This window comes from Anolis carolinensis, chromosome 2 (genome assembly GCF_035594765.1).
Source record: "Anolis carolinensis isolate JA03-04 chromosome 2, rAnoCar3.1.pri, whole genome shotgun sequence".
Classification (NCBI taxonomy): domain Eukaryota; kingdom Metazoa; phylum Chordata; class Lepidosauria; order Squamata; family Dactyloidae; genus Anolis; species Anolis carolinensis.
Window position 1 is genome coordinate 231,857,166 of NC_085842.1, and position 14,792 is coordinate 231,871,957.

At 41.3% G+C, this 14,792-nt stretch overlaps 1 long non-coding RNA gene across 1 annotated transcript; it reads right to left on the bottom strand.

The window, feature by feature from the left end:
- Positions 1-1,811: 1,811 nt before the first annotated feature.
- On the bottom strand, positions 1,812-14,775 carry LOC103277683 (uncharacterized). The gene is made up of 3 exons (XR_505611.3): positions 14,574-14,775; positions 5,372-5,508; positions 1,812-2,383 (listed from the first exon to the last, which is right to left on the bottom strand). It is a non-coding gene; the product is annotated as an uncharacterized LOC103277683 (long non-coding RNA).
- Positions 14,776-14,792: the final 17 nt, after the last annotated feature.

Here is a 14,792-nt window from a genome sequence, read left to right on the forward strand (position 1 = left end):
AAGACAGTCTCAGAGGTGGCAGCGGAGCTGTCTGCCGAGCAACAACAAGATCTTTGAAGATGGAGCTGTGTCATACAGTCTGTCCTCCACATCTAAGGCAGCCTACAGCCTCCAATATATACTGGAGCATGTTATCCCATGACCATTCATCTACCAGTTGTGTATGAGTTTCATCTCCTTTTCTACAAATAGCAAAACATCTTGGGTCATCTCAGAACCTGGTTCATTCAAAACCTCTCCCCATAGGGTCCACCATCAACAGCCATCCTCTCAATTCTAGTGATTTTTCTGCTTTAGAGTTGGGCCACATTCATTCTACAGCTTTGATAGCATTATTAATTCATTTTAACTGCTATGGGCTTTCCTATAGAAAACTGGGGGTTTTGTAGGGGGTTTGGTCCACTAATCTGTTCTCAAGAGTCTTGGTGCCATTTGTTGTCGAAGGCCCTTCCACACAGCCATATAATCCAGAATATCAAGGCAGATAGTCCACAATATCTGATTTAAACTAGGTTATCTGAGTCCACACTACCAGATAACCCAGTTCAAAGAAAATAATGTGGGATTTTATTCAGCTGGAGAAGGGGCCTTAGGCCCTTTCTACACTGCCATATAATCCAAATGATCAAATCAGATAATACACATTATCTTCTTTGAACTGGATTACATGAGTCTACACTGCCATATAATCCAGTTCAAAGAAGATAATCTGGATTTTATATGATAGTGTAGAAGGGGTCTTAGGCTGCTCCTTTTCCCCTCCCCTTTGATGGTCCATGACCACCAGAAAACTACATCTTCATCAATCATGAGGATCAAAGTTTGCTTCCTTTGGAGAGGGAAAGCGACAGCTCAGGACAGGCACACATCAAACTCTCCAGATCCTTTTTGGTTTCCAGTGGGGTAGACTACAAATATAATTTGATTTAGATCTAACTTTGGGGGAAAGTGATTTATTTTAAGTGATTTATTCCCATAATTATGATGCTGGAAAAGTAACTTGGGCTGCTGGTTACTTGTCTCTACTTAAACAGGGGAATCTTAGGACAAAAATATGGAATAGAACTTAAAATACCCTTTGAAAAGTAACTGGTACATTAAAAATGCAATGGCTTTCTCCTCACCCATTCCAATACTTTTAAAATGCAACATTATTGCACAAAACGTTACTCTATGCAGATGCTATATTATTTGTAGCTCATTATTTCAAAACTCTGTATCCAACAATGTCCTCAAACCAGGCTTATGTATCATTTGGCTAAATTCCCTTTGGACTGGAGCCCAGGCTTTCAAGGATGTATCCAAATTGCTGAGCCCTCAAATTTGTTCAGTGCCTTGGGAGAATACATTTAAGGGCTTTTCCACACAGCCATGTAACCGAGAATATCAAGGCACATAAGGAAGGCTGAGCAAATGAAGATGTGGTGTTGGAGGAAAATTCTGACAGTGCCTTGGACCACAAGAAGATCCAACCAGTCCACACACCAGGAAATAATGCCCGGCTGCTCACTCAGGGGAAGGATATCAGAGGCAAAGGTGAAGTACTTTGGCCACATAAAGAGAAGACAGGAAATCTTGGAGAAGATAATGATGCTGGGGAAAATGGAAGGAAAAAGGAAGGGGCGCCGACTAAGGGCAAGATAAATGGATGGTATCCTTGAAGTGACTGGCTTGACCTTGAAAGAGCTCAGGGTGGCCACAGCTGACAGGTAGCTCTAGTGTGGCCTGGTCCATGAGGTCAAGAAGAATTGGAAGCGACTGAACGAATAAACAAAAACAATCAAGGCAGATAATCTACAATATCTGCTTTGAATTGGATTATCTGAATCCACACTGCTATATAATCCAGCTCAATGTGGATTTTATGCAGCTGTGTGGAAGAGACCTAAGGGATGTACTAAAGCCTGCAATGGATTCACTACTTCATTGAAATGAAAACTACAAGCCCCACTGTTCCAACTCCACACACACCCTTCTCTCTTCTTGTTAATTCTATGGGAGGCTGGATCTCCACTGCCATATAATCCCATTTCTGAATCTAAATTATATGATTTGAACTGGATTATATGAGTCTAAACTGCCATATAATCCAATTCAAAGCATATAATCTGGATTGAGAAACTGGATTATATAGCAGTAGAAATGAGGTCAGAGTTTCCTCCTCCAGCCTAGACCGTTGGCTGAGCTTGGACTCTTAAAGGTATAGTTTGTGAGATACTTACGTGGGAATAAACCAACATTTAACTTCTGTTTATGGGACTGTGCAGCAACATATTTCAGGTCTAGTGTCTGAACATCTAGGGATGTCTTATCTGATCAGATGAGCTCTTTATGTCTTCTGATTTTTCAGAATTTGTCCAGGTGGTGGGTAGGGACTTCCAATCTGTAAGCGAAAAGAATATGATTTTGTATAAGAAGCAGATTAGTTACAGTAAGACTTTTGTGAGCCAGCAAAAAACTGGCAAAACAGCATCTGAGTATTCCTTGCCAAAGAAAACTATGAAATGGATGAAGTCATTATAAGTTGGCAGGCGAATTGAAGACATACACACACCCACATACTATCCATGGATTAAAAAAAAAAACGCCCTCCCTATTTGACCTCCTAATTATAGCATGGAAAGATAGCTTTTTTTCCAGCATGTATCAACAAGCTTAATCAAAATTAACATTCTGAACATTTAAAATGAAATGACCAAATCACTTAAGCTTTGCATAGGTAAATTGATACTTTTTAAAATTTCTATATTTATTTATTTTTATGTTAACATTACCATTGGCACTGACCATGTAAAAATCTCAATCAAAATATTATACACATTCAAAAAACATTCAAAACATTTTAAAACACAGTAAGATGGAAGAGGAGAAGAAGGAATAAAGATTAGAAGAGGGGGGAAATACAAAACAAACAAAGGCTCTGAATTCCACTCCTGTAATGAATAAAACCTAAATTTTTAAAATGTGTATTACTAGAATGACTAATTATCATAACCACAGGCCTTTATGTCTTGTTTCTTACTGCGCAAAAAGTCCACAAGTTGTTTCAAATCTCAAAAAGGCTTCAATGAGGTTTTTTTTTAGAAGCCACACAAATTTGGGGTTTTGGGCCCATTCTGTAACCTTGATGCAGTCTGAGGGTCCTTCTGGACTCAGTGCTGATGGTGGAAGCTCAGGTGTCAACAGTGGCTAGGAGAGCATTCACACAGTTAAAACTTGTGTGCCAGCTACTACCATACCTCAAAAAGCCTGCCTTAGCTACAGTGATCCATGCCTTATTTACATCTAGAATGGATTAGTGTAATGCACTCTACATGGGGCTACCTTTGAAGGCCGCTCAGAAACTGCAATTAGTGCAAAGGTCTGCAGCCAGATTACTAATGGGAGCCAGCTATAGGGAGCATAAATGCAAAGGTTTCCCCTGATGTTAAGTCTAGTCATGTCCAACTCTGGGGGTTGGTGCTCATCTCCATTTCTAAGCCAAAAAGCCGTCATTGTCTGTAGATGCCTCCAAAGGTCATGTGGCTGGTATGACTGCATGGAGCACCGTTACCTTCCCACCGGAGAGGTACCCATTGATCTACTCACATGTGCATGTTTTCAAACTGCTAGGTTGGCAGAAGCTGGAGCTAACAATAGGAGCTCACCCCACTCCACGGATTTGAACCACCAACCTTTCAGTCACCAAGTTAAGAAGCTTATTGGTTTAACCCACTGTACCACGGGGGGCTCCAGGGAGCATACCAATCCCATATTAAAGCAGCTCCACTGACTCTGACAAGTTTCCGATCCCAATTCAAAGCACAGATTCAGGTCCAAACTATCTTCATGACCGCCTCTCCCCCTATGAACTGGCACGAGCTCTAAGATCTGCCGGAGAGGCCCTCCTCTCAGTCCCACCTCCGTCTCAAGCTTGGCTGGTAGGAACGAGGGAAAGGGCCTTCTTGGTAGTGGTCCCCAGCTTTGGAAGGCTCACCCCAGGGAAATTAGGTAAGCCCCCACACTGCAATGTTTCTGCAAGGAATGGAAAACATGGCTCTTCAAGCAGGCCTTTGAAAATGACCAAGACATCAGCTAAACTAGAGGACCAACAAATTGTCATTGACTCTGGCACTTTAATATTACATACTTGCAATTCAGCTGTGGCTGGGATATTGTATTGCCCATTTTAATAGTAGCTAGCTATTGTTGAGTTTTATTGATTATTTTATTCAAATTGAGTTTGGGCTTTTATTTTTTATTTTTAAGCAAGTGTTGTTCTATGTTAATTGATATTGTTATTGTTTAATATCTTGATGTAGCTCACCTGCATTTTTATGTGTTTTTATGGCATTATTGTATGCTGTTTTGTAAACTGTCCTGAGTCCCTTTTGGGAGATGGTGTAGAGATACAAATAAAGTTATTATTATTAGGGGTAAAGGTTTTCCCCTGACATTTAGTCTAGTCATGTCTAATTCTGAGGGTTGGTGCACATCTCCATTTCTAAGCCAAAGAGCCGGCTTAGACACCTCCAAGGTAATGTGGCTGGCATGACTGCATGGAGCGTTGTTACCAGAGAGGTAATTATTGATCTACTCACATTTGCATATTTTTGAACTGCTAGGTTGGCAGAAGCTGAGGCTAACAGTGGGAGCTCATCCCGCTCCCCGGATTTGAACTGCCGACCTTTCAGTCAGCAAGTTCAGCAGCTCAGTGGTTTAACCTACTGCGGCATCGGGGGCTCCATCATCATCATTATTATTATTAATTCTCCATTCTTCCATTGTGAATATATCTTTTTAGGATTATATTTCTGAGCACTCCACAGAGACAGTGACCCTGCTGATTGGGGGATGTCAAGAATTGTGATCCAAAAAAAGTACCATAACCATTCTAATCCCTGAATCAACATTTGCTGATGCAAGTAAAATGGGATGCAATTTGCCCTACCTCTGTCAACATGCAATTTAAACATGTACCTGCATTGGATGCAATTAGACCTCACTAACTGCCATTCAAACTACAGAATTAAACTGCTATTATTCCATTTTAACTGTGATTAGCAATTGAATTAGAGGTAGAAAACATTACAGTGTCATCAAATTACAAATTCTACAATTCCAGAGGACATAGCATGGCAATTAAAGTGAGATATGAGTACTATGGGGTGAATGGGCCCAAACCACAAAGCAGAAAGCAACAAGATTTCCAAGAATAACTCTTGACAGGAGACTTTGTGGGGTGAAGTGATGATTGAACCAGGTTCTGGGGTAACCAAAGACATTTTGCTACCTAAGGAAAAGGATATGATGTTCCCCTCCTTATAGCCAACTAGACTGGCAGTTGAATCTTTCTTTATCATTGGTCAAGAGATGGCAGTCAGCACTATACCTGAGGGCAAAAGGCCAGCTTCAGTGTGCAAGGTGCATTGTGCATCTTCAAAAATCTTGTTCTTGCTTTCCAAGAACCCACTGCCAACGTCTGCGGCTGTCTAGTGGTAAAGCCACTCCCAACTAGATCTTGTTTATCTGTCAAAACAGAACAAAAAGAGTCTGGAATTAGTCATCAGAACTGTACTAAACAAGTTTAAATAAGTGCTTGTTGTTGAACCTATCACAGAATAATAATGACTGCCTGAAATCATACTCGAAAAATATTGAATAACATGCGACCACAGTTGCCTCCAATAAACTACATCTCTCTTTTTCTCCGAAGTGGGTGTAAACAGTCCTCCTTCCATAATCCAAGCACAAGATCACAACCCATTGGAACTTGCCACAATGTTTCCGGATTTTGAGAATTCCCAAGTGCAAAAGTCCAAACTGGTAGAACCAGTACCAACTGATTTTTTTCCTCCCCTGCATGTGTTGCTTGCCTTTTTGATTTCTTGTGGTTTCTTCCATTTCCTGATGAACTGTCACTGGGTTCCACAGCACAGCTTGGTCATGTCTTTCCCTCTCTCTTTCACTTTGAAATATTTCCTTAATAGTCACCTTTCAGGAGAAGAGCATCTTCATTCTTGTGAGAAACAAGGTTGAAAGGTGCTTGAATTGTTATGTGCTCCAGCTTTCACAAACTCTACCTGGCATGCAGGCATATAGGGGGGGGGAGGCTTGAGGGGCTTCAGCCCCTCCCCCCCCCCCCCCCCCGTAATTCTCAGGGTGGTCCACGAGAAGGCCTTACTGGTATGTGGCATGGTGGCATGCTTGTCCACGCCTGGGACCTCAGTGCACTCTCTTTCCTTTTCAGTGCCCCTGGTTTCGATCTTAGGTGCTGTGAGAGGAAGGGGAGTAAGCTGACAGCCCAAGCACCAAAGAGGATGCCACCCCACCACAGACCACAGACCATTTGGAGGCCGCAAGAGGCCTTGTGCACTTGTGCACTCGGCAGGCCTCGCCCATGCACTCGGCAGGACTTTGTGCCTGTGCATTGAAGTCTTGCCACACTCGTGGCTGGGAGTGGAGTGCGTGGAGCCTTTCAGCTGCCTTCTGGGACTCTCTGGATCCAGGTAAACAACAACTACCATTTGAAAAAGAGCAATCATTCCCCAATCCCTGCCTCTATGCACAGTTGATCACATTGGCTCTATGTGTCAAGTTTGGTCCAGATCCAGCATTGGCTTGGTTCAATGCCCTGTTTTGTTATTATTTTATGACACAGGAAACAAGATAGACATGCTGGATTTTGTATCACAAAATCACAAGTCGAACACTTCCCAAGTGTCTAGGACTGTGTGATGTATTTTTGGATGATGCGCGCAGATCCCAGTAGGGTGGCCTTTTGCAGTTCGCAGATTGTAATTTTGTCAATGTCTATTGTTTCCAAATGCCAGCTGAGATCTTTTGGCATGGCACCCAATGTGCCGATCACCACCGGGACCACCTGCACTGGTTTCTGCCAGAGTCTTTGAAGTTCAATCTTGAGGTCCTGATAGCGGCTGAGTTTTTCCTGTTGTTTTTTGTCAATGCGACTGTCACCTGGGATGGCAACTTCAATTATCCAAACCTTTTTCTTTTCCACAAGTGTGACATCTGGTATGTTGTGTTCCAGAACTTTGTCAGTCTGGATTCAGAAGTCCCACAGTATCTTTGCGTGTCCATTTTCTAATACTTTTGCAAATTTGTAATCCCACCAGTTCTTTGCTGCTGGGAGGTGGTACTTGAGGCATAACTTCCAATGAATCATTTGAGCCACATAGCTGTGCCTCTGTTTGTAGTCTGTCTGTGCGATTTTCTTACAGGAGCTGAGGAGATGATCAATGGTTTCGTCAGCTTCCTTGCACAGTCTGCATTTTGGGTCATTAGCTGATTTTTCGATCTTGGCCTTAATTGTATTTGTCCTGATGGCTTGCTCCTGGTCTGCAAGGATCAGGCCTTCTGTCTCCTTCTTCAGGGTCCCATTCGTGAGCCAGAGCCAGGTCTTCTCCTTATCAGCTTTTCCTTCAATTTTGTCAAGGAACTTTCCATGCAATGTTGTTGTTGTTATTATTATTATTATTATTATTATTATTATTATTATTAGAAACCCAACAAGATGAGTCCACAGCAGACACTCTGCTGGCTGTTGTATTAGATCACATGTCGGATACTTCCCAAATGTCTAGGACTGTGTGATGTATCGGCGAATAATACATGCAGATCCCAGTAAGGTGGTCTTCTGCAGCTGGCAGATAGTAATTTTGTCAGCATCAATTGTATTTAAGTGCAGGCCAAGGTCTTTAGGCACTGCACCCAGTGTGCCGATTACCCAGAGCCGGCTCAACAATGAGGCGAATTAAGCGGTCGCTTCGGGCACAAAACATACGGGGGCACAGTCGAGATTGCTTTTTCTGTTGATTTGTTGTAAAACATGATGTTTTGGTGTTTAATTTGTAAAATCTTAATGTAATTTGATGTTTAATAGACTTTTCCTTAATCCCTCCTTATTATCCAACATTTTCGCTTATCCAATGCTTTTATTTTTCAGTGATTGGTTTGGGGGAGGCGCGAAAATTCTGTTTGCCTACACTTGAAAAATACCTAGGGCCGGCTCTGCGATCACCACTGGGACCACCTTGACTGGCTTGTGCCACAGTCTTTGCAATTCTATTATTATTATTATTATTATTATTATTATTATTATTATTATTATTATTATTATTATTATTAAACAGTTCTTCTATGTTAAAATGTAGTTATGCTACTAATATGCTGCCTCCAAAGGCAGATTATGTAATTTAGAGCCAGTAATGACATGCAGTGTGGAAAGATTGTTTTCAACCATGAAGAGAGTGAAAAGTGTATCTAGAAGTTTAATGACAGACCAGAGACTTAGTGGACTAGCAATAGTTTCCATCCATCGGGACATCATATCAAACCAGAAAAAGTAATTGACAAAATGGCCGGGGAGAAGAAAAGAAGACTGTTGCTGAAAAGTAAAAAATAAGTCAAAAAGTATTCTAAACATTTTGTTAATGAAAGTAAATAAATAACATTTATTATTTAAACTGTTATGTTTATTCATATCATGATCTGATCACCATGCTCAATATATCCCATATGCATGGGGGTATTGGGATAACGATACAAAAGGCTTGCTCACCCAGACTCAGCCCCCCCCCCCTCCCCCCAAAATCAAAATCCTGGCTACGGGCCTGCTGGCATGGCTACTGGTACACTGTGCTGTGACATGTTTCTATGTATTTTTCACATTCTATCATAAGTATCGACCCTTCTGTTGTCCCTCATGGTCTTTTTCAGATCGTAACCACTATTGGGGTGATGTAGATCTTTGACTTGAGCTGCTAAAGCACCAGGTACATTTTGCCTTGACAGCCAGCATGATATCATGGTTTGCATGTTGGATTAGGACCTTGGAATGTAGGGTTCAGATCCCTATTTATCCATGGAAACCTCATGGATGATCCTGGATGCATCACATATGTAAATAATATGAAAACTCAAACTCTGGAAAATAGCAACTACATTTCCTAGTAAATAATATAAATTTAACTGGAAATCCTATATATATTAAATCTAAGACTTTGGCATATTTACTTGGGAACAGAACAATGGAGAAAGGCTTAACTCTGTCAAAATATGCTTAGGATTGTACTGTATGTGAACCAAGCTCTTGGACTACAACAAAGTATTTGAGAAACATGGAGCCACCACTAAGAAGGTATTGCCAGCAGGTAAGAGGATTGACACCCAAAATAGTCTGGATACCTGACTACAGAAAGCAAGAAATCACCACAAATGGAAAATATCCAATTAAACCGTAATTCTCACAGCTCAGTATTTAGCTTTTTAACATTGAGGTTGCACCTACAATGTAGAATTACCACATTTCGATACAACTATAAATCACAGTTATAGAATCATAGGATTTGTAGTTTGTTGAGGCACCAGGATTCTTTTGGCAGAGAAGGCTAAAGAGTCTGGAAAACTACCATTCCCAAGATTCCATAGTATTGAGCTATGTCATTTAAAATGGTGTCAAAATGCATTAATTCTACAGTGTAGAGCCAGCCTAAGATCCCATTGATAATAGCCTCAAGTGCTGTTATTCTCTTGCTCTCAGTACAGATCAAATTAGCATAATGGCATCCAAAAGGGTAGCCAAAACCTGGAAATGATAAAGAGTTGTTCTTCCTTTAAATTAATGTGTTATAAAGATAAGAATCGTGTGTCCTCTGAGCTGGTTACAGATACAGAAACTGGTATGGTTTGGGGAACTCCCCCCCCCCCCAAAAAAAAAAAACCAACCCCAAAAAATTGCTTACACTACTGGAATTATCTTGGAGTGAGTTTTAAAATTAAGGATTTCACCATGACATTAAAATGTATATAGATAAAAGGGGGAGGGGGGAGAAAGAAAAAGAAAGAAAACGATTACTTCCAATCCTTTTTTTTTTCAACTGTTGACTATATTACATATTTACTCATACCTCACTTACTCTTTTCAATAATTTATTCTGGGTTGCTGTGAATTTTCCAGGCTGTATTATCTCCTGGCATTTCACTCACATCTATAGCAGGCATCCTCAGAGGTTGTGAGATCTGCTGAAAACTAGGCAAGTGGGGTTTACATATCTGTGGAAGGTCCAGGGTGGGAGAAAGAACTCTTGTCTCTTGGAGGCAGGTGTGAATGTTGGAATTGGCCACCTTGATTAGCATTGAATATCCTTGCAGCTTCCAAGCCAGTATTAAAAAAAAACTCTAAAATCAGAACAGTAAATAAGGAACAACACTCATAAACAGGGGAATTCCAGACACAAAACAATCAGGGTCAGCTTATCACCTCCCAACAAAAGATTGTCCCAGGCAGAAAGCAGTCAAACTTTGAAGCTGCAAGGTTATTCAATGCTAATCAAGGTGGTCAATAGAACATGTACACTTTCCAATGAGCCATAGTGGTGAAAGTGGTCTCAAATGGATCAATTCTACAGTGTAGATGCACTCCCGGTAGCCTCTTCATTGGCACCACTACGCCTGCTGAACTTCCACCTTCTCAGAATGAATTCTGTTATTCCAAAATACATGACCAGATTCAGAGGTGACTCAGCAATGAAACAAACAGCAGACATGCCCGGTGGCCAATTGGCAGGCACTATACAGTCACATGTGTCCAATTTCTGCACTTGTGGTTAGACTAGCACACTGGGATTGCAGGGGAGAGAGGCAGGAGTCAAGTTTGTATTTGGCCAGAAAAAGGACTATCATTATCTGATCCTTGCTGTTAAATTAAAAGAAGGAACCATACCTGCAGGCCTGGCCTTGTGAAAGAAGGGCTGGGTGAGGAGTGATGTAAACAAAACAACACACAGTTATGAAAATTTCACCACTCCAGCTCAAAAAAAGGAGAGACATTATAACTTTGATATGTAAGAAAAACACATTTCATTATCCTAAGAAAAGATATCACTACAGATGTTTGGAGAGGAGGAATATTGTATATAAGTTAGCATCCTGCAGTCAGAGAAGAACATGTCAATTTTAATGGGTGGTATGGATAAGAACATTTATTTTGCCAACTTCATGTTTGTGTACTTTAATAATACTACTACTAATAATAATAATAATAATAATAATAAATTTGATGTGTTGTCAAAGGCTTTCATGGCCAGAATCACTGGGTTGCTGTGAATTTTCCAGGCTGTATGGCTATGCTCCAGAAGCATTCTCTCCTGACGTCTTGCCCACATTTATGACAGGCATTCTCAGAAGTGTGAGGTTTGCTGGAAACTAAGCAAATGAGGTTTATATATTTGTGGAAGGTCCAAGGTGGAAGAAAGAACTCTTGTCTGTTGGAAGTGTGAATGTTGCCTTGATTAGTATTGAATAGCCTTGCAGCTTCAAGACCTGGCTGCTTCTTGCCTGGGGAAATCCTTTGTTTGGGAGGTGTTAGCTGACCCTGATTGTTTCATGTCTGGAATTCCCCCGTTTTCAGAGTGTTGTTCTTTATTTCCTGTCCTGATTTTAGAGTTTTTTTTAATACTGGTAGCCAGATTTTGTTCATTTTCATGGTTTCCTCCTTTCTGTTGAAATTGTCCACATGCTACTTGTGGATTTCAATGGCTTCTCTGTGTAGTCTGACATGATAGTTGCTAGAGTGGTCCGGCATTTCTATAGTCTCAAATAATATGCTGTGTCCATGTTGATTCATCAAGTTCTCTGCTATGGCTTATTTCTCTTGTTGAGTTAGTCTGCAAACTCAAACAAAATCTGGACAGTAAATAAAGAACAACATTCACAAGACAGGGGAATTCCAGATATGAAACAATCATGGCCAGCTAACACCTCCCAACAAAAGATTCCCTCAGGCAGTAATCAGCCAGGCTTTGAAGCTAAAAGGCTTTTCAATGCTAATCAAGGTGATTAATTACAACATTCACACTTCCAACAGACAAGCGTTCCTTCTCTCATCCTGGACCTTTCACAGATATATAAACTTCACTTGCTTAATTTCCAACAAACCTCACAACCTCTGAGGATGCACACGGTTATACAGCCCAGAAAACTCACAGCAACCCTATAATATATTTATTACCTGCCTCTTGTTTTAACTGGAGATGTGGCACAACATAACCAAACACATCTATAAAATCACATATTAAAACATAGTTCAAATGCAATCATGAAAGCATATATGAAAGCACACATGTGATACAAAAGTTAAAACTCCATAAACCTAGAATATAATTGGAAAAGCATAGTTAAAGCTATCTACCAAAAGAGATAGTATCTTGTAAATTAAATCTTACATGTTATATTTAAGATGAGCAATAAAAATGTTTTTAGCAGCAATGACCTTTGCTATTGCTTTTCTTTACTCTATAAAACACAGTGGATAGTACAGTAAATTCAAAAAGACTTGTTATTTCTTGATCTCTGGTGAACAAGGCAGTACGATGAATAAACCCAAGACAAGAAATAAATGGAAGAAGTCTAGCTTCTCTTGTGGGGAAAGGAAAGAGGGGATGGTTTAGGTGGGAAGCCAAGTCATCCAGGGCTATGATCAAACCAAGGCCTGCCTACAGGCTGGTTGCAATAATATTTTGTTTACAGTTGTTTACACTCAACTGTAAACAAAACATTATTTTTCTAAGTGAAACAAAACATACAGTAAGATGGGAAATAATATTCATTTTACATACTTCCACTTTCTCTTTCTCGGAAAAGTTTTCTCTTGCTTGTTCTTTTATTGTGGGAGCCCCCCACCCCATTTGTGGAACTTGGTTCGGTTGCACAGTTTGCATAAAAGATATCCTTTCCAAGGAAAATTCGGCCTTTCCCCAAAGAAAAAGCGACTGGCTAACCCGAGTCTACACAATGAATGCAGGCTGACACCACTTCAGCCTGACACCATGGCTCAATGCTATTGAGACTTGCAGTTTGGTGGGGCACCTGGCTGAGAAAGCTAAAGACCTTGTGAAACTACAATTGATACTCTTTCCATACAGTAGAGTCTCACTTATCCAACATAAAAAGGCTGGCAGAATGTTGGATAAGTGAAAATGTTGGATAATAAGGAGGGATTAAGGAAAAGCCTATTAAACATTAAATCACATTATGATTTTACAAATGAAGCACCAAAACATCATGCTTTACAACAAATCAACAGAAAAAGCAGTTCAATACGCGGTAACGTAATGTACAAGAATTTAGCACTATATTGAAAACATTGACTACGAAAACATTGACTACTAACAGGCCGACTGTGTTGGATAATCCAGAATGTTGGATAAGTGGAGGTTGGATAAGCGAGACTCTACTGTATTTACTCCTTTAGAGGCCCTAAGCACACAGAAGATTTTGATGCCACCATATATATCTCAATCAAAACATAAACAATAGTCAACTTAAAAAAACTCTTATTTTTCTAAGTAAAACAAAACTGACAGTAAGATGGAAAATAATATTCATTTTGCATACTTGCACTTTATCTGTATGGGGGGGGGGGAGTATTCTGATGTTTTGTTTTGTTTTTCTAATTACAAAGTCTTCTATTCTGGGACCCACCCTTTTGTGTGGAACCTGGTTCAGTTGTATAGTTTGCATAATAAGGAATCCTTTCCATTGAAAATTCCCCTGGTGTCCGCTTCCCCTGATGCCCTAAACAGGGCCGCATTGAGCTCCAGAGTGAATCCGGCCTTTCCCAAGAAAGAAAAGATGGTTCACTAAACCACTTTGGGTGAAATATTGAGATCTGCAGTCTGGAGGGGCCCTGCTCTCTTTGGCAGACCTTGTGAAACTACAATTCCCCTAAATCCACAACAAGGAGCCCTGACAGTCCAGTTGGGTTCAAACTAGCTGCACATGGAAGGGAGTAGCCCTGTGGGGAGTTTGCTTCTGTTTCTTTTGTTTATTTCTCGACAGAGAAATAAACTCTCTGATCCATCTGAGTCATACTGGGGGGACTGGTTTCACGAACAACGTCAGGAGGATCGAGCATCAGTTTCGCTCAGACTTGAGCCTCTCCCTTGTCCTCTTTTTGTACGGAAACCGAAGGACTGAAAGCGAAGGAGGGAGCCGGCTCTCCCCGTCCCGTTTCAGACACGCGTGATTCCCCGAAGGGTCTTTAAGCGTCTTTGGAGAGGGCCGAGGGCTCCAGTATCTTCTCCTCCCCTTCTTTCGGGGGCTCAAAGGGGGCCAAGGGGGGAACCAGGACGAAGAGATGGTCGGCTACAAGGAAGAGAGTGTTTGCCGACTGATGGCAGGATTTGTTCAGAGGTGTTTGCATCTGAGGCTGAGAGAGTGTGTGACTCGCTCTCCATGCCTGAGCTGAGAGTCCCACCTTGAAGGGTTTTTTTTTTTCCGTGTCAGGACTTGAGAAACTGCAAGTTGCTTCTGGTGTGAGAGAATTGGCTGTCTGCAAGGACGTTACCCAGGGGACTGCGAGGATGTTTTTATGTTTTTACCATTTTTGTGGGAAGCTTTTCTCATGTCCCACTATGGAGCTGGAGCTGATAGAGAGAGCTCATCCGAGCTGGGATGGAGTCCAACCGGCAAACTTCAGGTCAGCAAGGCAACCTTCAGGTCAGCAGTCCTGATGGCACAAGGGTTTAACCCACTGCGCCCGGGAAGCTGGGAAGCCGCGAATGGATCCTTACCTCTGAAATGCATCGGTTTCTTCTTCCTCCGGCTGCTGCTGCTTCCTCCCTTTTGGCCTGGCCAGGAGAGGGATCCCTTTCTGTAAGTCTGTAAGTCACCGGGATCAAGGAGAAGAAGGAGGTTTCTTGGGATCGAATTGCGCCCGTTGCGGATCTCCTAAGGTTTCTCTGAAGTGTCTTGGTTGTGTGTTTAGGGTCTAAACCAGGCATGGGCCAACT